General features: G+C 35.9%; 1 pseudogene across 1 annotated transcript; it reads right to left on the bottom strand.

The window, feature by feature from the left end:
- Nucleotides 1-2,573: 2,573 nt before the first annotated feature.
- On the bottom strand, nt 2,574-13,037 carry LOC307182295 (KANTR integral membrane protein-like; annotated as a pseudogene). Its single transcript has 2 exons — nt 13,004-13,037; nt 2,574-2,813 (listed from the first exon to the last, which is right to left on the bottom strand). The product of its transcript is annotated as a KANTR integral membrane protein-like (transcript).
- Nucleotides 13,038-25,822: the final 12,785 nt, after the last annotated feature.

The raw sequence follows: 25,822 nt of genomic DNA, 5'->3' as shown, positions 1-25,822 counted from the left end.
TCTTTCAAGACAGACGTTTAATTTCCATGCTGAACCAGTTTCATTACGAATGAAGCAGTGGGTTAAAAGGGCTGCTCTGCCCCTTGGGTCTTGTGGGAATAGCTAATTTAACAAAAAAATAGCATTGTTTTATGTCCCCTATGCTGCTGAACATGTGTTAGACTCTAGATGTGTATTGTTGATTCAATTTCTCTGTCTTTTTTTTTTTTTTTTTGCGGCACGCGGGCCTCTCACTGTTGTGACCTCTCCTGTTGCCGAGCACAGGCTCAGCGGCCATGGTTCACGGGCCCAGCTGCTCCGCGGCACGTGGGATCTTCCCAGACCGGGGCACGAACCCGTGTCCCCTGCATTGGCAGGCGGACTCTCAACCACTGCACCACGAGGGAAGCCCTCTCTGTCTTTTTTATAATTAATGCAAGTAATGTCCTTAAAATAGACTCAGAAATAGACTTTATTTAGATTAAATCTTTACTTTTCTTAACAATTATAAATACACATTGTTTCTAGGAATTTCTCTTCTCTCTTCAAATATTTGAGCAGATTAGATGTGTTCATCATTAAACAAGAAATAAGGAATAGGCACACATTTCTACTAGGACCAGAGAGATAACATTTGGTAAACCAAGAGAGATATTATTTCAAAACACTAGTTACTAACTGGAAATTAATTGTGATGCTGAAAGTCTAGTTACCTTTGATGAAATTTAATGAATATGTTAACATTGTTAAAACTGCCAAGTGTTAGCATTGATTTTGGCTAAAGCTTAATTTCCTGTTTATAAACTTATACAAGCTTGGGATTTCAGTGTCTATGAGATTCTCTGAACTTCAAACTTGACAAAAAAATTTATTTTCCGATTCTCAGTTTTATCTCTCTCCTGGACTATGTTTTAAAGTGATAAAAAGTACAATGATTAGATTACTTCTTAAAGCTTGATAGTGGTTCAGACAGCTGAGTTTGCACAATGGTGGCTAATAATAGAAACAGAGAAATGTTAGTTCAGGATGGTTTTTATTTCTTGAGACCAAGTTCATAAAACCCTAGGCTAAAATATTGTAATTCCCATTAATAAAGTAGGTTATTTAAGCTTTGTTTGAGTTCCTTAAAGCAAATTAATTGCTCAATTAATAATTTATAAAGTGCACATAACTCTATTGAACTTAATTTATAGGCTCTGATTAACAAAATTAAAATATAGAAGTACAATTATTTATAATGACATTATGATTCTAGTATATTGATTTTATAAATATTATCGTATACTTGTTTGACATGATACTTAAGACACATGTTCAAGTTATATTTCTTAGAATTAATATCAACCATTTCTATCAAGATAAACATTCCTCCTAAAGTTTATATCAGATCTGAAGTTTAGGTAAATACATATATAATATAGCATTATATGTGTATATAATATATATGTTAATCTCCTGATATACATGTACTCCAGATCTCAGAAACCAAATACATTGAATTTTTTCTATCATTCCTAATTTAAACTATGGCTGATTTAAACTATGGATTAAAAATTATGTGGTGAAATTTCAATCTTTTAGGAATAATATTACTCTTTCAAGAAGTCAAATTTCTTTCAGTGTGATTATACTTTGTGGATATTACACATATTTATAAAATCCTGTTGCTTGATGCTTTTCCACTTGGATTTAATTCAGTAGCTTACTGTTACATTTTAAGCTCTGTGTTTGCCTTTTCAATGACTGCATTTATAATTTAGAAAGCTACTACTATACATGATTGGCATTAAGTGGACATTTTATAACCCACCTGCTAAAACATATATACACACTGGCTTCCTGATCTAGAACACTTATTTATTAAAAACCATATCTTTTGGTTTCTAAAGTTCTTATGAAAATAAAGAATATAGTGTTCTCTGACATTTAAAACAGGAAGCCTAGTTGTGTGTTCAATAGCAGCTCCAGCCTTGCCACCAGGAAGGAAAGGAGACAGGTCACACCTTTGCTCAGGTGAGTGACAGTAGCACCTCCTCCTCAATATGAAAGCACTAGACTCTGCTCTGCACCCAGTGTTAAAACTGCAAAGTTTTCACTTTCCTTGATAGCCTGAGGAAATGGAAATTATGAGTGAAACTTTAATGGCTTGGCTCTTTTTTGTTGTTTGTTTGTTTGAAATTCTACTTTGGTGGAATCTTTTTTTTAAAAAATTTTACTGGAGTATAGTTGTTTTATACTGTGTGTTAGTTTCTACTTTACAGCAAAGGAATCAGCTATGTGTATACATATATCTCCTCTTTTTTGGATTTCCTTCCCATTTAGGTCACCACAGAGCACTAAGTAGAGTTCCCTGTGCTATACAGTAGGTTCTCATTAGTTATCTACTTTATATATAGTATCAGTAGTGTATATATGTCAATCCCAACCTCCCAATTCATCCCTCCCACCTTCCCCCTTAGTACCCATAGGTTTTTTCTCTGCATCTGTGCCTATATTTCTGCTTTGTAAATAAGATCGTTTATACCAAGTTTTTCAGATTCCTCAAGAAACAAGAAAAATCTCAAATAAAAAACCTAACCTTATACCTAAAGCAATTAGAGAAAGAAGAACAAACAAAACCCAAAGTTAGTAGAAGGAAAGAAATCATAAAGATCAAAGCAGAAATAAGTGAAATAGAAATGAAAAAAAAACGGTAAAGATCAATAAAACTAAAAGTTGGTTCTTTGAGAAGACAAACAAAATTGATAAACCTTTAGCTGGACTCATCAAGAAAAAGAGGGAGAGGACTCAAATCAATAAAATTAGAAATGAAAAGGGAGAAGTTACAACTGACACTGCAGAAATACAAAGGATCATAAAAGACTACTATAAGCAACTATATGACAATAAAATGGACAACCTGGAAGATATGGACAAGTCCTTAGAAAGGTACAACCTTCCAAGACTGAACCAGGAAGAAATAGAAAATATGAATAGGCCAATCACAAGTAAGGGAGTTGAAACTGTGACTAAAACTCTTCCAACGAAAGTCCAGGACCAGATGGCTTCACAGGCGAATTCTATCAAACATTTAGAGAAAAGCTAACACCTATCCTTCTCAAACTCTTCCAAAAAATTGCAGAGGGAGCAACACTCCCAAACTCATTCTATGAGGCCACCATCATCCTTATACCAAAACTAGACCAAGATATCTCAAGAAAAAGAAAATTACAGGCCAACATCACTGATGAACATAGACACAAAATACTCAACAAAATACTAGCAAACAGAATCCAACAGCACATTAAAAGGATCATACACCATGATCAAGTAGGATTTATCCCAGAGATGCAAGGATTCTTCAATATGTGCAAACCAATCAATGTTTAACAAACTGAAGAATGAAAACCACATGATCATCTCAATAGATGCAAAAAAAGCTTTTGACAAAATTCAACACCCATTTATAATAAAAGCTCTCCAGAAAGTGGGCATAGAGGGAACCTACCTCAACACAATAAAGGCTGTATATGACAAACCCACAGCAAACATTATTCTCAATGATGACAACCTGAAAGCATTTCCTCTAAAATCAGAAACAAGACAAGGGTGCCCACTCTCGCCACTATTATTCAACATGACTTGTCTTTTAATTTTATATCAGATTAAGAAGGTGCTTCCATTCACTTATTCAATCAATTAGCTATTGTACACTAATTGTATATGTATGTCAGACATTATGTTCCATGCTGGAACTACCAGTTGCCTGATTAGCTGGCTGAATGGCAAAAAAGCCACACGCGCACACGCGCGCACACGCGCGCACACACACACACACACACACACACACACATGTTCACACAACAGCCCCCACCTCTAGTTTACCTGTAATCTGGTCATGTTTTCAAAATTATCGGCAGATACCACCCATGCTAAGTTTTCAACATTCCTGCTAGTCCTTCTTTTTCTTCCTTGAATGGTTCTCTGAAGTTCTTCTCTGAAGTTTCTCCAGACAACCTCCATGCCCTGAAGCCTCAGAACATGTTAAGACTTCTTTTCTCTCTGCTCCACAGACCCTGTCTGCACCCAGGATAGGACAGTTTTGTAGCACTCTGTTTATCTATCTGTCTCCCCCTCTAGACAGTGAACGACTTGAGAGCAGAATTTTCTCTGTGATCATCAACATATCATGAAAGCCTGTCTCAGAGTTTGGCAGAAAACGCATTGGAAGAGAGGAGAGAAATGAATTGAAATAGGCATCCTTGACAAGAGCCCATGGAGTCTCCTTGTCAGCCTCCTATGGAGCAGTTCCAGTTTCTCCAGAATGTGTATGTTGGGAGTGGGGGTGGGAGGTGTTGTCATCTAAATATGAGATTCAAACACATTCCAATAATTTATTGTAATCCCTTTTCTTAAAGCTAAAGCATAATGCTTTGTCAGTAAAGGTATAAACAAAGCAAAACAAAACAAAACAAAAATCACCAACAATCACAACTAAACACCTGGTATTTGAGATTTTGGCAAAGGCCTCCAGTGGAGGATCAAGCTGAGCCCATGCCAGTCTCCTGAGGTTGTCATTCAGTGATCTAGGTTAAATAGAACAAAGGGAGGATCTATTGCCTGGCTGTGAAATGGTGCTCTTTTAACCTGGTGTCTGTCAAGATAGAAAGAAGATAATGCCATTTTACATCATTTACAGTGAGGCTGGAGCAGCAGGAAGCAGGGCAGTTGAAAGTGCACCACTCACATTGCTTCCTTGAGGCTCTCCTGGCCTCAGAAACAATGCATATTTCTCTGAGGATTAGCTGGCTGAATGGTAAAAGAAACACACACACACACACACACACACACACACACACACACCAAAGGGAGCAAAGCCAAGACAGAGGAAAAGAGAATGAAAGTCCTCTGCTCTAAGACTGAAAATAAATTTAAACTTCTTACCTTAACAAGGTAAACAATATCTGAATTCATTTCAATTTCATGTGCAAAAAATAATGAATAGGAGTGAAAATCCTATTTTAAAGGGAATCTTTTTAAAGCAATAGTACTAATTTAAAAATGTAACTGCAAATCATCCATCATCTAACCACCCCAATTCAAAACAATATGTATTAATGCATGTTATCTAAAACACTTGTGCATGTTTACATAATCATACATTTAGTATGAAGTAGATTATTTTAATTATCAGATCAATAATTTTTTGTTTTATTTTAGTAGCTGAATAATTTTTTATTGTGCCCATGTGACTTATTTTACATATCCTAAGGAAATCGTTGCATCCTATTGAGGCTATATTAGACAATCCTGCAACAAACATCCACATACCATATATTTTGTCTGCTTAGGATAAAGTCCAGGGGTAGAATTCCTTAATCACAAGATATGACCATTGTTAAGGGTCTTGTTTTACACTAGCATATTGCTTATTCAGAGTCTTCTTTGTGGTTATCATGCCAAGGGTGATGGATGAGCACATCGGGTTCACCAACTCATAGTAATGTCTTTCCATTTTTCAATAATACATTTATTTAATAAATCTACAGTGTTGTTTTGGTTGCTTATATCTTATGAGTTTTTAAATTAGGTGTGACTTATTCTTTCATGTACTCTGTCCATGTATTTATTAGTGGATTGATATTATAGATTGAATAAAGCCTTTACACAGAATAGAGGTTTGACATTTTTAAAGTATCAAGTATATAAAACTTTTGAATATGTATATATTAAATATCTTCAAATTTTCTTTGGGGATATTGCCATCATTGAAAAGCAGAGAAAGTTAAATTGCTCCCCAGTTTTGATGGTTTCTATTCTGTTTTGGCCAGTCTTGTTTTCCCCTACACTTTGTTTTTAATGTAAAACTCTTTAATCCACTTGAAATTTACCTAGTAGGGTGGTACAGTAAAAGGATTAAATTTCTTCCTTCATAATATTTTTAAAATCAGAATTGTTATTCCATTATCTTGGCATCATTTATCATGTAATATTTTCTGACTCCCCTAATTTTAAAGCTCACTTTTTTATACATAGTGAACCTTTATATGTCATTGGATCTATTTATGGTTTTTCATTGATATGTGCTTTCATTTTATATTATTTTGAATATTGATGCACTTTAACAGGGCTTGTAGCATTGCATTGGGTTTTACGCCCTATTCTCCCTTAATATCCCTTTTAAAAATATTATTGTCTTTTTATTTTGTAATGCCACTTTAAAAAAAACACTAGATTTTAAATTACCATCAGTTGAAATAATCTTTAGATATTCTCTAGTATGTGATCAATATCAAATTTCACTAAGCAAATCACAGAACATTTTAAAGTTGGATTTAGATTTGTTTTTAAGAATCGGTCTGTTTTTTGTAAAAAAATGGAAATATTATAAAATTTTCAGGACATCCTCTTCAGGATTTATTTTAGAGATTCTTGTATTTAGGAGTTCTTTCCTTGGAAATAACATTCATGGATAGTCACTCAAATAAGTCTGTTTTATTGCCTGTAATCATATTTAGATTTTAGACCCTCTAAGTGTTACCCATCTTGATAATTCACATAATTCAGCAGACTGAACAGCCAAGGACTATTTTCTATTTTTTTATATTTATTAACGTAACAAAATATTGTCCTGATGTGTATTTGATTAAACTAGAGAATTCTGATATATTTATGTAAGTTGCTTTTATATTAAATAAGACAGTAGAAATTATGTCTAACAGCATGTTACACAAAGCTGAATAACATAATAGAAAGATAACATAAATTTTATCTAAAATATTAGAGTAGCTCTGCATGATGAGATTCATTGAGGCAAAATTATACATACATTAGTCCTTTAATAATTAATATGGGAGTTATCAGACACAAAATACATGCTAAACTTTAAAAAAATATATTAATGAGACAAATGAATTTTCTGTGCCCTATGAAGAAAAATTGAAACACAACATACTTTGAAAATAGATGTTTTAACATTTTCTGCATTTCTTCTATGGATTAGTGGAGCACATCATGGAACCTACACTTCTTAGATATTTGTCAAGACAGTGTTAGGGAAAGAAGCCAAGACACAGAACCACTTCTGGCAGAGCAGTTAAGATCATTAGATTTGCAGTTCATTGATTATAGACTCAGAGAAATTCATAACTAAAAGAGATCTTTAGAGAACATCTAATTTAAGCTCCTCAAATGATGAGACAATTACGTCATAACAAAATTGTTTGAGGTTTTTTTTTTTTTCTTTTTTTTTCTTTGCGGTACGCGGGCCTCTCAGTGTTGTGGCCTCTCCCGTTGCAGAGCACAGGCTCCGGACGCGCAGGCTCAGCGGCCATGGCTCACGGGCCCAGCCGCTCCACAGCATGTGGGATCTTCCCGGACCAGGGTACGAACTCGTGTCCCCTGCATCGGCAGGTGGACTCTCAACCACTGCGCCACCAGGGAAGCCCCTGTTGGAGGTCTTAATGCTAACTAGTTGCATGACCAAAACTATGCTAGTTTTCCAACTTGTTCAGTTTAATACCCTGTAAGTTTCATGGGTAGTTTTTGTTTTATTACTCATATATGAATAAAGAACAAAATCGTAGCAAATACCTCAAATTGGCTTAAAATTGAATTTATAATTATGTTTATAATAATGTAGCTTAATTATGTACTTGATAAAATCAGGTTCCATCCTTATTTTATGGTTCTAATACTATGATAAAATTAAATTATAAATTAAATACAAACAACATTAAAACTTTAAATAGGGATCTTAGTTTAACATACTTTTTTTTTTTCTGATACTAAAGCAGCTCTCATCAATAGAATACAGTAGGTCAGTTTTGCTTATCTTTAATGCCATGTTCCAGAAGAACTCAGTTCTACAGACACTTCCATCTATACAAACTGTTTGAAAAGCTTTATTCATAAAGCATGCATTGGTGCATGTGGGTTTCAACTGATGCAGTGGAATCATTTGGGTGTTTGTTTAGTCTCTCTAAATTCATTTCCATTTGTCTGCAATAATTTAGCACAACTCCACAAAATTTGGGACAGTCCCAAATTTTGTGGGGCCTGAAGCTTCCACACTTTAGGGAGCCCTTTAAAAATTGGAAATTTTAATACAAAATTAAATATAAAATTAATGACTATTAGAATAAGTCACAACCATTTAGATATCTTAAAAAGGCTGACAAATACCTTGAATATAAAAATTGAGAAAATAGCACAACATTGTTCAACATTGTCTTTGAAGATTAAAGAACACATTAAATGAACTTAAAATCAAAGCACACCTAATAACAATTCAAATATGCTAAAATTGCCACTGCATTGTTTTCAGCTACATAATTTGGCAATAGAATTACTCTTATACTACGTTCATTGACACATTGATGACAATGTGTAAGAGCTTTTGTCCCTGGAACTCCTGCTTCTTCAGGTCATTTTGCAACATTGCTAGAAATTTTGTGTGCTGTTCACCTGGAACTACCAGATTTTCACAGCTCAAGATGAATCAGTACTCAAAGATGGGATCTGATTTGTTGAAATGTGTAAAATGTGTGACTTCACACATGGGTAAATTCTCTGTTTTTAGTACTGCATCAGAGAAACTCTAATGAATTTTACATGATTTCTATAAAAAAAGGAAACTATTTTTTTTACACTGATAATTGTATATGTTGCACTATCAATTCTGCTGATAGCAGAGTTATTCCCTTTTGTCAAGAGGCTAAGAAGAACTAAATTTTTAACATTCAAGTTTGTAAACTGAAAATTGAAAGGTTTTTCCATAGACTAGCTTCTTGGTCCGTATGTCTTAAACCTTGCTTCTTCTTTGCTATAGGGATACCTCATTTTATGGTGCTTCAGGTTAATGCGCTTCTCAGATATTGCATTTTTTAACTACACGAAGGTTTGTGACAACGCTGCATTGCACCATTTTTCCAACAGCATTTGCTTATTTTATGTCTCTGTGTCACATTTTGGTAATTATCACAATATTTCAAAATTTTGATTATTATTATGTTTGTTGTGGTGATTTGTGATCTGTGATCTTTGATGTTACTATGGTAATTGCTTTGGGGCATCAGAATCCATGCCCATATAAGACAGCAAACTTAAATGATAAACCTGTGTGTTCTGACTGCTCCAGCAACCAGCCTTTCCTCCATCTCTCTCCCTCTCCTCCATCATCCCTACTCCCTGAGACACAATAATATTGAAATTATGCCAGTTAACATCCCTGCAATGGCCTCTAAGTGTTCAAATGAAAGGAAGAGTCACATGTCTTTCACTTTAAACAAAAGCTAGAAATGATTAAACTTAGTGAGAAAGGCATGTCAAAAGTCAAAATAGGCTAAAATTTAGGCCTCTTGTGTCCATTAACCAGGTTGTGAGTACAAAGGAAAAATTCTTGAAGAAAATTAAAAGTGCTACTCTAGTGAACACACAAATGGTAAGAAATCACAACCATCTTATTGTTCATGTGGAGAAAGTTTCAGCGGTCTGGATAGAAGATCACACCTGGTACAACATTCCCTTAAGCCAAAGCCTAATCCAGAGCAAGGGCCTAACTCTCTTCAATTCTAGGAAGGCTGAGAAAGGTGAGGAAGCTGCAGAAGAAAAGTTTGACGCTAACAGAGGTTGGTTCATGAGGTTTAAGGAAAGAAACTATCTCAATAACATAAAAGAGTAAGGTGAAGCAGCAAGTGCTGATATAGAAGCTACAGCAAGTTATCCAGAAGATCTAGCTAAGATAATCAATGAAGATGGCTACAGTAAACAGATTTTCAATGTAGATGAAACAGCCTTCTATTGGAAGAAGATGTCGTCTAGGACTTTCATAGCTGGAGAGAAGTCAATGCCTGGCTTCTAAGGACAGGCTGACTCTCGTGAGGAGTTAATGCAGATGGTGACTTTAAGTTGAAGCCAATGCTCATTTACCATTCCCCAAATCCTAGGACCCCTAAGAATTATGCAAAATATACTCTATAAAAGGAACAAGAAAGCCTAGATGACAACATATCTCCTTACAGCATAGTTTACTGAATATTTTAATCCCACTGTTGAGACCTACTGCTCAAAAGATTTCTTTCAAAATATTACTGCTCATTGACAACGCACTTGGTCACTCTGATGGAGATGTATAATGAGATGAATGTAGTTTTTCATGCCTTCTAACACAATATCCATCCTGCAGCCCATGGATCAAGAAGTCATTTTGACTTTCAAGTCTTATTATTTAAGAAATACATTTTTTAGGTTATAGCTGCCATAGATAGTGATTCCTCTGATGGATCTAGGCAAAGTCAACTGAAAATCTTCTGGAAAGGATTCAATATTTTAGATGCCATTAAAGACATTCATGATTCATGGGAAGTGGTCAAAATATCAATATTAACAGCAGTTTGGGAGAAATTGATTCCAACCCTCATGGATGACTTCAAGGGGTTCAAGACTTCGGTGGAGGAAGTGATTGCAGACATGGTAGACATAGGAAGAGAACTAGAATTAGAAGTGGACCCTGGCGATGTGACTGCATTGTTACAATCTCATGATAAAACTTTAATGGATGAGGAGTTGTTGCTTATAAATGAGGAAAGAAAGTGGTTTCTTGAGATGGAATCTACTCTGGTAAAGATGCTGTGAATATGGTTGAAATAAAAACAAAGGATTTAGAATATTACATAAACTTAGTTGATAAAGCAGCAGTTTGAGAGGATTGACTCTAATTTCAAAAGAAGTTCTACTGTTGGTAAAATGTTATCTAACACAATTACGAAAGGAAGAGTCAATCGATATGGCAAATCTCACTGTTGTTTTATTTTAAGAAATCACCACGGCACCCCAACCTTCAGCAACCACCCCCTGATCAGTCGGCAGTCATCAACATCAAGGCAAGTCTCTCACCTGCAAAATGATTACAATTTGCTGAAAGCTCAGAAGACGTTTAGCATTTTTTAGCAATAAAGTATTTTTAAATTACGGTATGTACATTGTTTTTTTAGACAAAATTCTATTGTACATTTAATATACTACAGTAGAATGCGAACATAAATTTTATATGCACTGTAAAACCAAGAAACATTTGTGCGACTCCCTTTATTGAGATATTCACTGTATTATGGTGGTTTGGAACTGAACCTGAAATGTCTCCAAGGTATTCCTGTCTTAATATCTTTCTGAGACTAAGCACTGTAGGTAATATTTATATTAAGATAAGACCTTCTGTCTGCATGTACAGAGAGATGATACAATGGGCCAAATCTTACAACAGGATGCCTATCAATAACTTAATTATATGGACATACCTATAAACATGTGTGTATGTATACATATTTAGTGGTTGAATTCAGCCTCCACAAAACTCCTGTGTTGAAGCCTTAACTCCCAGTACATCAGAATGTGACTGTACTTGGAGATAAGCCTTCTAAATAGGTAATTAAGTTAAAAAGGTCCTTAGGATGGTCCCTAGTTCAACCCGGCTGGTGTTCTTCTGAGATGTTAGGACACATAGAGAGAGACATCAGACATGTGCCCACACAGAAGAAGGACCACATAAGGACACAGCAAGAAGGTGGCCAAGGCATGAGGCCTCAGAAGAAATCAAATCTGCCAACAACTTGATCTTGGCTCTAGACTCCAGAATTGTGACAAAATATATTTCTGTTGTTTAAACTCTCCAGTCTGTGATATTTGCTATCTGAACCCTAGCAAACTAATGCACTGCATCTACACCCAAAAAAATCCCACTGCTACACAATTGGCTACCTGACTGAAATGAAGGACAAGAAGGAAGTGGCACTAAAAAGAGAAAGGGGGGGCTTCCCTGGTGGCGCAGTGGTTGAGAGTCTGCCTGCCGATGCAGGGGACATGGGTTCATGCCCCGGTCCGGGAAGATCCCACATGTCGCAGAGTGGCTGGGCCCGTGAGTCATGGCCACTGAGCCTGCACGTCCAAGTTGAAATTTTGCTTATATAGTGTTTAGGACAAGTCTGCATAATTAAATCCCAAAGGGACATTGGAGCATCTTTATTTAGCTTCACTTTAAGTTACTAACTCATCGGAGCATTGGAGCATGTTTACTTAGCTTCACTTTAAGTTACTAACTCATCAGCTCTTCTGGAGAGAGAGAGCAGGACTGAGAACTGCTACAGTTACAATCTATAAACATTTGTAAATGTGTTGTTTTTAGAACATATATTCGTCAGTAATACCAAGAAGAATCAAGTTGGCTTAAAGCTAACAGCGCTAAATAAGATGAGCATACACCAGAGAGAACACCTACCTATATGAGACATAAGTAATGATGCCCCCAAATAAAAAGGAGTTCATCATTGCTCTTGAGCCCTGCATTTGAAAAGACATATAGCCAAACAGATTTCCACCCATGAAGGGGCTATAGGAGTAGAATGGATATTACAAACATCTATATTTTTGCAAAATAGCTAGGAAAACTGGGCTTAAAGCATAGTAAGTATAATATATGTATTTGTTATATAAAATAAATAAAAATCAGTAATCCATATAACTGTAATTTTTAACTTTGAATCTTAAATACTGTCCCTTTGTATTTTATACATTGATATAGATTTAGTTATGAATTCAATCAACATTCATTAATGTACATATATGTGATATAAATAGAGACATTATTTGATAGTGAAAATTTATTTCCCTCTATGGTCAGTATTTAATGGATGGCCAATGGCCAATAAGCTTAAGAAATGTTCTTAAAAGTCTCAAGTATAGATAAAACTATCCAATCAACCACATTCATTAAAAATATTTTTCACTGTTCATATTAGATGAAAGATTTCTCTCTCCTTCTCTCCCTCTTCCTCTGTCTCTCTCTCTCTCTTTCTCCTCTTTTATTTCTCTGAAGAATTTTTCCAGAAAAAAAGACAAGGAATATTTTAAAAGGCAGGATATAATCCATAACAGAGAATACTGTCACAGTGGAATGGGGCCCAAGAATAGTGTATACTAGATTACTTTTAACATGTTCTAGTATTTTGAAACTTTATGACCTTGGAAGTTTTAGACGCCATAAACTTACTATTTCGTATATCTTCTTGGGCATATAAATCCATCCTTGATGACAACACCTGAATAGTTTCTCAGAGCACTTTGTTGAGAAGGATTTCGTAGCATCGTGTCAACTCTGAAGAAAGGAGTTCTGTGGTCTATTAGTGATGTCTTCCGTGAGTACTAAACACATTAGCTGTGTATTTTCTCATCTGTCAACTGGGGATGATGATATTTGCTCTACGTACTTGATGCTCTAAGAAAAAAGTGAACTGAAATCTGCTGATAACAGGAAAATCTACATTTAAATGTTTACCACAGTACCATTTGCAAAGTTCTTCTTCTAAAATTCTTAGCCAAGGACACTGAATTTATCTCATGTATCTTGAGAAGAAGAACAAAGACCTGTTAAGGATGCTGATTATTTGAAACTGAAAGTGGTCCTTGTATTTGTCGGCTTTATAATTGTTCACATGAAGGACAGACTAACCATACCTGCCTCTACTAGCACAAGAACGTGGGGCTGTCAAGCTTCTCCACGTTGCTGTTCTGTCAAGGGACCTCTATCTGGTTATATATTCATTGCCATTTATTTCCCTTCTAAGTGTGCTAGGTGCTGCAGAGGGATTCCCTACATCTTAAATTACAAAGAAAAGATTCTCTCGTGTAGCCCTGAACTTAACATGTACACTTCCCTACAATGGCAATTCTCTTGGCTACTAAGAAGAAAAATGACAGTGCTGGTCAGTCAAATAATGCTTGAATAAAAATTTTATTTTTGCAGAAGTGGAACAAAACTAAAGGATTTCTGGACTTACATGACCTTCCTCTTAACCTATGTTTTCAGCCCTCCTCCTCTCCCCAAGACAAACAAATAAACAATCAAAACATTTCTACAATGCTGATGTCCACTTAGTTTAATTAAATTTACCTAACTAATTTTGAATTAGTAATATTCAATATTTTCCATTTGATACATGCTACTTGAAGGTGAAGCTATAGTTGTTCATTTCTGCCTCATTTCTTACCCTTATCTCCACACAGGGACAAACACACAGTAAATCCTTGTTCATGATTTCTCTCAGCATATATGTTCTAATAACTCTCTATTTGGGCTAGGTGCTGGAGACAGTGGTAAGTATGATAAATACATTCCATACTCTAATAGAATTTATGCTTTCAACGCTGTTTGGAGGAATTAAGAGGTGAGGACATCATTTAAAAGAGGTTCAGGGCTTCCCTGGTGGCGCAGTGGTTGAGAGTCTGCCTGCCGATGCAGGGGACACGGGTTCGTGCCCCGGTCTGGGAGGATCCCACATGCCGTGGAGCGGCTAGGCCCGTGAGCCATGGCCGCTGAGCCTGCGCGTCCGGAGCCTGTGCTCTGCAACAGGAGAGGCCACGACAGTGAGAGACCCTCGTACCGCAAAAAAAAAAAAAAAAAAAAAAAAGAGGTTCATTAGATGATGCTTTCCAGAGGAAGGTACCCAGCTAAGATTTTAAAGATAAGATTGAAGAGAATTACAAATACAGAAGACATGTCTTCTGTGAGAGGGGAACTTCTTGTAAATGATGGGTAGACATAAAACACCAGGCATTCAGTCAACCTCAGAGAGTGGTATGCATCTGGAGGCATAAAGTGTCTATAAGGGAGAGATGGATCATGAAAACCAGCACCAACAGCCTAGTCCATTGTCATTATATCCTATTTGTGACTGTGATGGACTGGGACCAAAACAAGAAACCTCCATCAGCAGATCTGAACACAGACAAAAATAAGTAGATTGTACAAACCACAAAAATGCTCAGACACCATTCCCCTCGCTAACCCCAGGGAGTGCCACATTTTTTAAAAACCAAGTGCATCTTTAGTTCTCTTTTATTCCTTCCATTTCCTATTAAAATACCAAATACATCTCAGTGAAGTAAGTCAGACAGAGAAAGAGACATACTGTATGATTTCACTCATATATAGCATATAAAAAAAACAAACAAAAATGAAATAAATGAACAAATCAAACGAAAACAGAGATACAGAGAACAGAGTAGTGGTTACTAGAGGGGAAGTGGGTGGGGACAAAATCCATAAAGGGGATCAACTGTATGGTGACAGACAGAAGCTAAATTTTTGGTGGTGAGCACGCTGTAGTGTATACAGAAGTTGAAATATAATGTTGTACACATAAAGCTTATATAATGTTATAAACCAGTGTCACTTCGGTTAAGGAAAAAAAAAGAGCATGTTGCCAGTTTACCTCTGCTTTCTAACATTACTCAATCCAGGAAAAACTCCTACTTCCTTGAAGCCTTCCCAAGTCACTTAACACAAGCCCAAACCTTAGTGCAAGACCATTCTAACTCTCTTATGAAGACATCCCATTGGTCCCATGGTGTGTGGCCTCTTTTGTTACAGTGAGTAATAGAACCACTGTAGTACCTTGACTATTGCTGTATTCCTAGTAGCATTTGGCTGGTGAGCATGAATGTACTCAAAACATAGTAATGGCAAGTGTGAGACAAGTGTAAGAAATGTATAGGGGAAACTAGGAGGACCTCCAGATCTCCTCTGGGCACGGAATGGTGAAACCATCCCCTGTGATTGGGGATGAAGATGGTGCAACAGGTTTGGGGATATGATGGGAAAAGGAAGAAGAAAATGTATTTTTGAAAAAAAAAAATAAGTGCTTGTGTGATATCCAAATGGAGATACTCAAAAAGTATTTGAGAGTTAGTATACAATAGTAGTTAATCAAAGAGATGTGGGATCAAATCTCAGCTCCATAATTCTACGAGAAGCATGTTTATTTCTATTAGTCTTAAATTAATCAGTATTAATGCAAGAGGCTAAGAAAACAAGGACCACATATTTAAATGATAGAGCTAGAGTCACAGTAAAAATAAGGAGTGTCAATATGACAGATGGCTGGGGAATTAAAATTTTACAAGATAAAGTAACTTGCTTTCATTTATAGCTCATTGATTTTAAACAGTTGTTTTTACATATATTCTTTCCAGAAAGAGGTTGAACATAGAGTCTTAGAATAACAAGAGAAAGATAAACATCATGTTCATGACCAGAACAGATAGGAAAGAGTATATGAAAAGATAGGAACATAAAACAGCACTGTCTTCCTGAGAATATGATGGAAGACATTGAGGATGAAAACTGCAAAGGGATAGCACAGTCCTGTGTGCTTAGTATTTTGGAACTCTTTTATAAAGATTTGACACATACTTTACGTAAATTATTTACTATAGTTCCTGTTTTGATTCTGCTAGAGATTAATATCTAAATATTAGCCCTCCCCAAGAAGTGAACAGAAGCTAACAAAGGCTTACAACATGGGAACATTTTCAGGTGGAACTTGATGCCACTTCTCAGCTAATAAGTGCTCTGTTACCCACGTTAGGGCATTTTCATAGCAACTCTAATTCTGCATTAATCTCTCTTTCTCTCTACTAGTTGTCTGGAAAAGATGTGTTTGCAAAGGTTCTAAGTTTGGGGGACACACAATTAGAGGGTCTAGACCTGTGGGGGGTAACCTGATCTGGGGACAGGATGTTACTGACCCCCCAATAAATATAACAATGCCAAAATCTCAATGCAGGGCACCCTCTATTCCATGCTCGTAGAATCTACAAATTCCACCCAGAGGACCCAGGCAGCAAAACTCCAGTTCCTCATTCTCTATATTTAAGAGTCCATTAGCCTTGTTGGAGGAGAATGTCAATTGGTTTCAATTACTATGCAACATTTGGGTAAAGGACATAAACAAAGATCTAGGTGGAAAATGTTTCCCTTATCTGAAAAACTAGTTTTTGTTTGTCCTTCTTCGATATAATTCAAAATACAATAGCATCTGAGACAAATATTACTAAACCTATTCTACACAATGACAGAAACACACAAGTTCTTTTATGCTCCAAAATGTCATTCAAATTGATGAATTAGCAGACCTATTCCATAAGTTTTTTGACTTCCTGTTGCAACACTTCCTGTTACGTAATATCGATGCACGTAGGCAAAGTGAAGCTTTTTTAAGCTCTTTGTTATGTGTGTGAGTATGAATGTGAACATATCTGGATTTTTAGCTGAGTTTACTCCAGGATTTTACTGAGTGAAGTCACTTTGGCTGTTAATTCAAAGCAAGGAAAATCTAGACTATTTTGGTTTTGGGTGTGGAAGGCAAAGATGAAACAATGTGTTTCAAGCATTTATAATACATCTTAGCCGGCAAGACATTAAGAAGATTCATAAGCATTTCTTAGTTGTATGGCGTAGAACTCAATCACAAAAACGTATGCTGAATGCCCAAGATGTACTAGCCAATGTGTCTTACACTATTGGAACCATATGGTAGATATACTTCCTCCAATTAAAAAAATACACTACACTCCTATTGTAGCATGAACAACGACGGCAATTATAATAACTATGATTGGGGACACACTGTGCCAACAGCACTATTCTAATTGTCCTTTCAGTGCTTCTAAAGGTTTCTTCTACCTGAGCACCAATAGAGACAGAGAAGGGTAATTTTGTTCCTTATCAATCACATGAATGGGAGGTGTTCTGTCACTCTTTAAGAAATGCTAGCTCCAAGCTAAATTTTTTTTTGAATTCTTTACTTTCAGCTTCTTTAAAAGTTAATTCTTCATCTTTTCTATTCCATAATGTCACTTTTTTTGTTTTCATATAAAAATGTTCTTTCTTAATAATTATTAAACATAAGTTTTGTAAAAATGTTCAAGCAGTATTTAGACTCGAAACAATGCCTGGTGGTATTACATATCCCGGTGTTTCAATTAAATGTTTCCCCATTTAATTCTTACTTTTTTCCCTTCAGGGTAGATAATGAAAGTTTTAAACTTATGTGACTAGTTTAAAATCACAAAGCTGGTGGGGACCTCCCTGGTAGTCCAGTGGTTAAGACTCAGTGCTTCCAGTGCAGGGGGCACAGGTTCAATCCCTGGTTGGGGAACTAAGATCCCACATGCCATGTGTCATGGCCAAAAAAAAAAAAAAAAAAAAAAAAAAATCACAAAGCTGGTGAGTGGAAGCCTGAGAACCAGAAATAGTGCCTATTGTTTTTGCCATGTCACCATAGGGCTTCCTATACACAGAGAAATGGGATGAGGAAGTGAAGCAGGGTGGTTCAGGATGGGCATCCTTGATGATACAGGATCTTAAGTTGGAATGAAAGGAAAAGGTTTTCAAACTAATATGGAAGCACGGCTCCTTTGATCTAGTCCATGCTGACCAGGAGCTCAGATCCTTCTCACTGCATAAGGAAGATACTTTTCACAGATCAGCCTCTTATGCATGCATATTTTTTTTTTGTATGTGAATCAATAAAATACCTTAATACTATGTGTAACATACTTACATAAATTTTCAAGTAGGCAGGGAACTTGTTTTATTTACTGCTTTGTCCTCTACATCTAAAGCCAATTGATTGATTGAATTAATGATTAATGTCTTGGTTAATGATATAAGAAAGGCAGACCGTTTACATAAATCTAAATATACATCCAGAAAATTATAGTAAATTAAGGTTTCCTTTTTTTTTTTTTTAATTACTTTATTTATTTATTTATTTTTGGCTGCATTGGGTCTTCGTTGCTGTGTGCGGGCTTCTCATTCTGGTGGCTTCTCTTGTCGCGAAGTGAGGGATCTAAGCACGTGGGCTTCAGTAGTTGTGGCTCACTGTAGTTGTGGCTCATGGACTCTAGAGCACAGGCTCAGTAGTGTGGCATGACATGTGGGATCTTCCCAGACCAGGGATCGAACCCGTGTCTGATTGGCAGGCGGATTCTTTTTTTTTTTTTAACATCTTTATTGGAGTATAATTGCTTCACAATGGTGTGTTTGTTTCTGCTTTATAACAAAGTGAATCATTTATACATATACATATGTCCCATATCTCTTCCCTCTTGCGTCTCCCTTCCTCCACCCTCCGTATCCCACCCCTCTAGGTGGTCACAAAACAGGGAGCTGATCTCCCTGCACTATGAGGCTGTTTCCCACTAGCTATCTATTTTACATTTGGTAGTGTTTATATGTCCATGCCACTCTCTCATTTTGTCCCAGTTTACCCTTCCCCCTCCCCGTGTCCTCAAGTCCATTCTCTAGCAGGTCTGTGTCTTTATTCCTGTCTTGCCCCTAGGTTCTTCATGACCATTTTTTTTTCTTAGATTCCATATATATGTGTTAGCATATGGCATTTGTTTTTCTCTTTCTGACTTACTTCACTCTGTATGACAGACTCTGGGTCCATCTGCCTCACTACAAAATACTCAATTTCATTTCTTTTTATGGCTGAGTAATATTCCATTGTATATATGTGCCTCATCTTCTTTATCCATTCATCTGTCGATGGACACTTAGGTTGCTTCCATGTCCTGGCTATTGTAAATAGAGCTGCAATGAACATTTTGGTACATGACTGTTTTTGAATTATGGTTTTCTCAGGGTATATGCCCAGTAGTGGGATTGCTGGGTCCTATGGTAGTTCTATTTTTAGTTTTTTAAGGAACCTCCATACTGTTCTCCATAGTGGCTGTATCAATTTACATTCCCACCAACAGTGCAAGAGGGTTCCCTTTTCTCCACACCCTCTCCAGCATTTATTGTTTGTAGATTTTTTGATGATGGCCATTCTGACCGGTGTGAGATGATATCTCATTGTAGTTTTGATTTGCATTTCTCTAATGATTAATGATGTTGAGCATCCTTTCATGTGTTTGTTGGCAATCTGTATATCTTCTTTGGAGAAATGTCTATTTAGGTCTTCTGCCCATTTTTGGATTGGGTTGTTTGTGTTTTTGATATTGAGCTGTACAAGCTGCTTGTAAATTTTGGAGATTAATCCTTTGTCAGTTGCTTCATTTGCAAATATTTTCTCCCATTCTGAGGGTTGTCTTTTCATCTTGTTTATGGTTTCCTTTGCTGTGCAGCAGGTGGATTCTTAACCACTACATCACTAGGGGAGCCCATCTTTGGTATTTTAAGTATTTGACAATGTTCATCCATAAGCATTATTTCATTTCCTTTATCTAATCAGTATGTGTATGAGAAAGGGTTCAGTTGATATTTACCATCTAATCATAAAAAGTGTCAGAAGGGCAAAAAGAATTAAGTGTACATTGGTAGGAGGCAACACAGTTTCAGAGTATTGGTTTCATATAGACTTTTCTACTAAATGCAGGGATGACTATATAAATTTTTCTCTCTATTCCCTTCTACCCAGATATCTAGGGCAGAAGTTTGAAATTAAATAATGGTACTACTCTGTCCTCTTATCTTTTCCTTCTCCTCCCATCAAAATTCTAAGTCAGGTATGTATTAAATATTGAACCAGAGAAAGAGGAAGTGACATTCTTAAACTCTCAAACACTGCTATGTATAACTATAATTCACATGTAGAAGGATGCTTTTTAAATGTTCATATTTTATTGTATTTCCTAAGCTTTTACCCTCCACTTCTTCTTCCCGACTTCTTAGTTATTCTTCTTACTTCAATCTCTTTCAACATAATTCATCCAATACTTTAATGTCAGATTAATTTTTTGCAAACCCTGATTTTTCATGGTGATTCCTTGCTCACAAATTTTCAATGGTTTTCCATGACTTTAATAAAATATTAAGTTCTGATGTCAAACATCAAAACTGTCCCTAATTTAGCTCCAAATTATTCCTGGAATTATAGATGACAATGGGAGGGACCCAAAGTAGTGTCAAAGCCCCACTTTCATTCTCATCTGTGTTTTGTTACCCCTCAAATATGCAGCACTTTTTCCATTCAGCTATCTCAATATTTTAGAACCTGGTTTAAGATGAATTATTTACATTATAGTCTTTGGAACCATTTCAGATTATAGCCTTTCCAACCATTCCCAAACACCCAAAATTAGTTCTCTATATTGTAAATTTTCATGCTCATATGTTGGCACTATTAGACCATTCTGTAGTGTTTTAACTTTGTACATCTCAGCACCTGTCCAGATAAATTGTCCACTGTTTGAAGGAAGAGGACTCTTCTTATTGCTTTTATTTATCATAGCATTTATTCTCATGTTATATAGATAGTGCCTTAAATGTTCATACACATTTGATCTTTGAAATCTGGACTTTACTCTGAGCCAGAGGTCTTTTTTGCTTGTTTGTCTCTCTATTTCTTCTTTCTTTCTTTTTTTGAATAAGAGAATGAATGAATGAAATCAGTATTTCTAAAACATTAACTTAATTATAGAATCAATAACAGTGTCAGGATAATAACAGTAAATGTTCAGGATAGAATTAGTGTGGATATCTGAGTGATGAGAACTTGAATCAAGTGAATGTAATGAGAAGCTAAAGAAGTAGAAATGTTTGAGAGATATTTTACTGCAATATAGTAGAAAGAACAAATACCTCATGTTACCACATTTCCAAAGACCTGGCTTCAATTCCAGGTCCTTCAACAGTATTTGAATTAATTTTGGTCATTTGTCTTAATGAACCATTATTTAAACTCTCCAAAACAGTTATAAAATACACAATTGACAGTATAATTTTGAGGATAAAATATTATAATGCATGGAAAATTCTTATAAAGTGTTTGATACAGAAGAAGCATGTTATAAATATATATATATAATATATATTATATATATATTTGTTAAAGTGGTACTTTAAATCAAAGTCATATGTACAGATATTGATAAAGTAAGTCTTTAATGTTTGAAGTTTCAGAAATACTTATAAAGTAACCCTATTATGTTCCTTTTTCCTTCCACTTTCCTAGACCCTGCTTTTTCACTTTCATATTACTCATTCTGAACTTTAATAGTAGTGTATAAAGAAATCAATTGCATTCAATCTGCTCTTTTAGAGCTTGCAAAGTTTTAATATTGTACAAACAATTGCACAAATAATCAAATTAAAATATTTTCATGGTGAATAAACTGAGATATAAGGTAAAGCCCAGGAACCTATAAAAATGATAGATGAGATAGATAGATAGATATAGATATAGAAAAAGAGAAAGGTTTTCAGATAATGCTCTATCAGATATTTTAATGAAAAACACATTTGTTTTATATTTTCAAAAGTAGATCATCCATGATTGGAAGAAGGGTGGACTAATTGAGATGGGTAAGATGCTGTGTGTTGTCAATACTTATACCATGGACAGATTAAATCCTTAAATTAAGATAAGTAAAACAGAAAATTTTCTATAAAAGCTAATCTTTAATTTTAGAGAAAGGGACATTACACATTGGAGATATCCAGCATAAAGAAGATGAGAGGAAGGAAAAGTTATCTGCAAGAGCCCTCTTGTCTATGGATTTGTAAAACCTGGTTCTCCCAGCAAAAAATAAAATTAATTTTAGTTGAAGGAAAGTTTTACTGGCGATTGTTATCTTCTTTTGAATAATTTATCTGTGCAGAATCTCTGTGGAGTAACCATGAAGCTTGGTTATTGTACATGCACAATAGACAGAAGATCCTAGAACTTATAGTAATACAGTACCCTTGTAAGCTCAGCTATAATTATTAGAAAGAGTATTCCAAATTCTTTCATCTTTAGAATGTCAACAATAAAGCTTAGAATATTCAGTTATGAGACTTCCTTTATAGCATAGAAAATCATTACTCATCATTAAAGCTGAGCTAATTTTATTAATTTTATATTGCTGATATAATAGATTATCACAAAATCTGCAACTTAATTTAACATCAGTTTGCTATCATCGAGTTTCTATAGGTCTGTAGTCTAGACAGACTGGGCTGGGTGCTCTGCTTAGGGTCTCACAAGGCTTAAATCAAAGAGATAGCAGAGGGCTTCCCTGGTGGCTCAGTGGTTGAGAGTCCGCCTGCTGAAGCAGGGGACACGGGTTCGTGACCCTGTTCACGAATATTACACATGCTGTGGAGTGGCTAGACCCGTAAGCAATGGCCACTGAGCCTGTGTGTCCTAAGCCTGTGCTCCGCAATGGGAGAGGCCATAACAGTGAGAGACACACGTACCGCAAAAAAAAAAAAAAAAAAAAAGTGATAATAGAGCTGCACTCCACCCTGGAGAGAGTAAGGTTGAATCTGCTTCCAGGATTATTTAGTTTGTTGACAGAATTTTCAGTCTATATGGTTGTAAGAGTGAGATACCCATATACTTGCTGGTTATTGTCTGTAGATCATTCTCGACTTCTAGAGGTCACTTATACTCCTTGGTTAGTGCCCCCAACACCCCATCTTCAAAGCAGAAATGGTGGGTCAAGGACTCTTTATGGAAAAATTGGCCATCACTCAAGAATTTGCAGCCAGCAAAAAGCTCAGTCATCCAGAGAGGATGAGTGGACCCTGATTAGGCCATGAGTTACACTTGCAGGAAAACTCAGCTACAAATGGCAGCAAGGCAAGAAGCCCACAGGGGCTCTGTTTTTAGTTTCTTAAGGAACATCCATATTGTTCTCCATAGTTGCTGTACCAATTTACATTCCCACCAACAGGGTAGGAGGATTCCCTTTACTTCATACCTTCTCCAGCATTTATTGTTAGCATAGGGAACTCTGCTCAATATTCTGTAGTAACCTAAATGGGAAAAGTTGAAAAAGAATAGATACATGTATATGTATAACTGAATCACTTTGTTGTACACCTGCAACTAATACAACATTGTTAATCAAATACACTCCAATATAAAATAAAAATTAAAAAAAGAAGTCCCTGGTGGAAAAGAGGCATGACATAGAATCCAGAGGATTTCTAACTAAGGACAAATTGCTCGTGTTTGACACAAGGATATATTATAATTTCTCCTTACATAGTATATTAAAATGTCCTCTTGGGAAAAGAAATGAGAAAAAGAATAGTTTACTGAACAACTAATTTTTCCCCCAAGGCCAGCTAAACATTTCCTGAAGGAACAATTGAAATGATCAGAAAGGATTACGTTTAAATAATTTTGGACCTTTAAATCATATGGTCCCCTGATTACCACTGTGTGGGAGGCTTGGAAAAAAGACTAGTGTGTGGTAAAGGACAACACTTAGATTTCATTTTTTTAGCAGGTAAGAAAAGTAGTCTGTTGGAGGAGGGCAGCAGTTAGCTATTCTACCTACAAGTTTGTAGCACATTTCAGAACAATGGCTGCTGCTATACTGACAGTTATTAGTTCAACTTTATTAGCAAAGCAGTTACAAAAGAGTTCATGAATGTCATTTTATAAATTTTACAAAGTGTCATTACAGAGGTGCTCCCCTTAGGACCAAAATCAAACAGAAAGCTGCCAAATTCAGAGGTGTGATGCACTAGTAGTGGTTAATTAATGGGGCCCATCCCCAAGGGTACATTTTACAGAACTTTCTGGATATTAATACCATATTTATTCAAGTGTTGAATTTATGTAAGAAATTTAAGTCAACCCCACTTTGTTAATCCCTCTAACTTCATTAATGAGACCCCACCCTAAACATTTGTCATTCTAGTTAAAAGGTCACTAATTTTACCAATAAAATACAATTTCTCAATATGACAACTGAAAAAACTTATAGTGTTTCTCCCTGGAGTATGTGTTTCTTGCCATAAAGCAGAATTAAATCATCCAAGGGATATGAATTCTTGATTAGGGCAGTAGATGCTCTTATATTCAAAGCTCAAGGTAATTGACACATATGTATGATAAAACTATGCAACCTGACATTTTTAAGTAAATGAATATTACATAACACATAGTTACATAATTACATAACACATAGTCTTTTAATGTGAATTAATTTTAACATGACTAAAACCAGATGGTAATGGAAGACCTCTGTGAGGTTACCTTAAAACTAAACCCTCAATAAAATTATAAGAAATAATTCAAGAAGATTTAGAGTAAAATATAAATAAATAAAAATTAAGACAAAAGGTTTAGTGGGAAGAAGACTGGCTTGTTTGAGAAAAAGGAAGAAGAGTAAGGGAGCTTCAGAACAAGGAGCAGTTAGTAGGGTGGTATGAAAGGAAGTCATAGAGGAATGCAAGGCAGGCCACATCCCTAAGACCTTGCAGGCCCAGGACAGAGTTTGCATTTTGCAATAAATGCAATACAAGAGCATTGGAGATTATGAGACACAAATAACATAATATGATTTATATTTATAAAGGATTATTCTGGTTCCTATGGACTGCGTTGAGTCTTCATTTCTGCCCATGGGCCTTCTCTAGTTGGGGCGAGTGGGGGCTACTCTTCATTGTGGTGCATGGGCTTCTCATTGTGGTGGCTTCTCTTGTTGCGGAGCACAGGCTCTAGGTGTGCAGGACTCAGTAGGTGTGGCTCACGGGCTTAGCTGCTCCACAGCATGTGAAATCTTGCCAGGGATCAAACCCACGTCCCCTGCACTGGCAGGTGGATTCTTAACCATTGCACCACCAGGGAAGTCCCGAAAATCAACCACTATTAAAAAAATAAATAAATGATCTTATTCTTAAGGGGCTGTGAATTGCCTTTATGCAATCTTTACTAGTTTGGTTGAGAGTTTAAGGCAAAGAGAATTCATCTACCAGGGACATCTGGATCTTACACAAATAATTTACATTGGACAACGGACAATACAACAGTCAACACAGTGAATTGGCTGTGATAGGAAGTGACCACAACAAATATAAACACTGCAGGTAAACTGTAATAAGATCTTAGTGTTTAATATATTTTTTCAGAACCTACCTAGTTGCTTGCTTAGCTTGACTATTCATTAGGACATGCCAGATTAATATATAGAAGACTATGTATTGAAATATTTTACTAATGAGCAGGGCAAGTGGAAATAAATGGCTGACACTTGTAGGATATTATGCCATTTTTATATGCGGAAAACTGCATGGAATTTT

This window comes from Stenella coeruleoalba (assembly GCF_951394435.1).
Source record: "Stenella coeruleoalba genome assembly, chromosome: 2".
Taxonomy (NCBI): domain Eukaryota; kingdom Metazoa; phylum Chordata; class Mammalia; order Artiodactyla; family Delphinidae; genus Stenella; species Stenella coeruleoalba.
The sequence above is the reverse complement of the archived record's forward strand: the minus strand, read 5'-3'. Positions and strand labels throughout refer to the sequence as shown.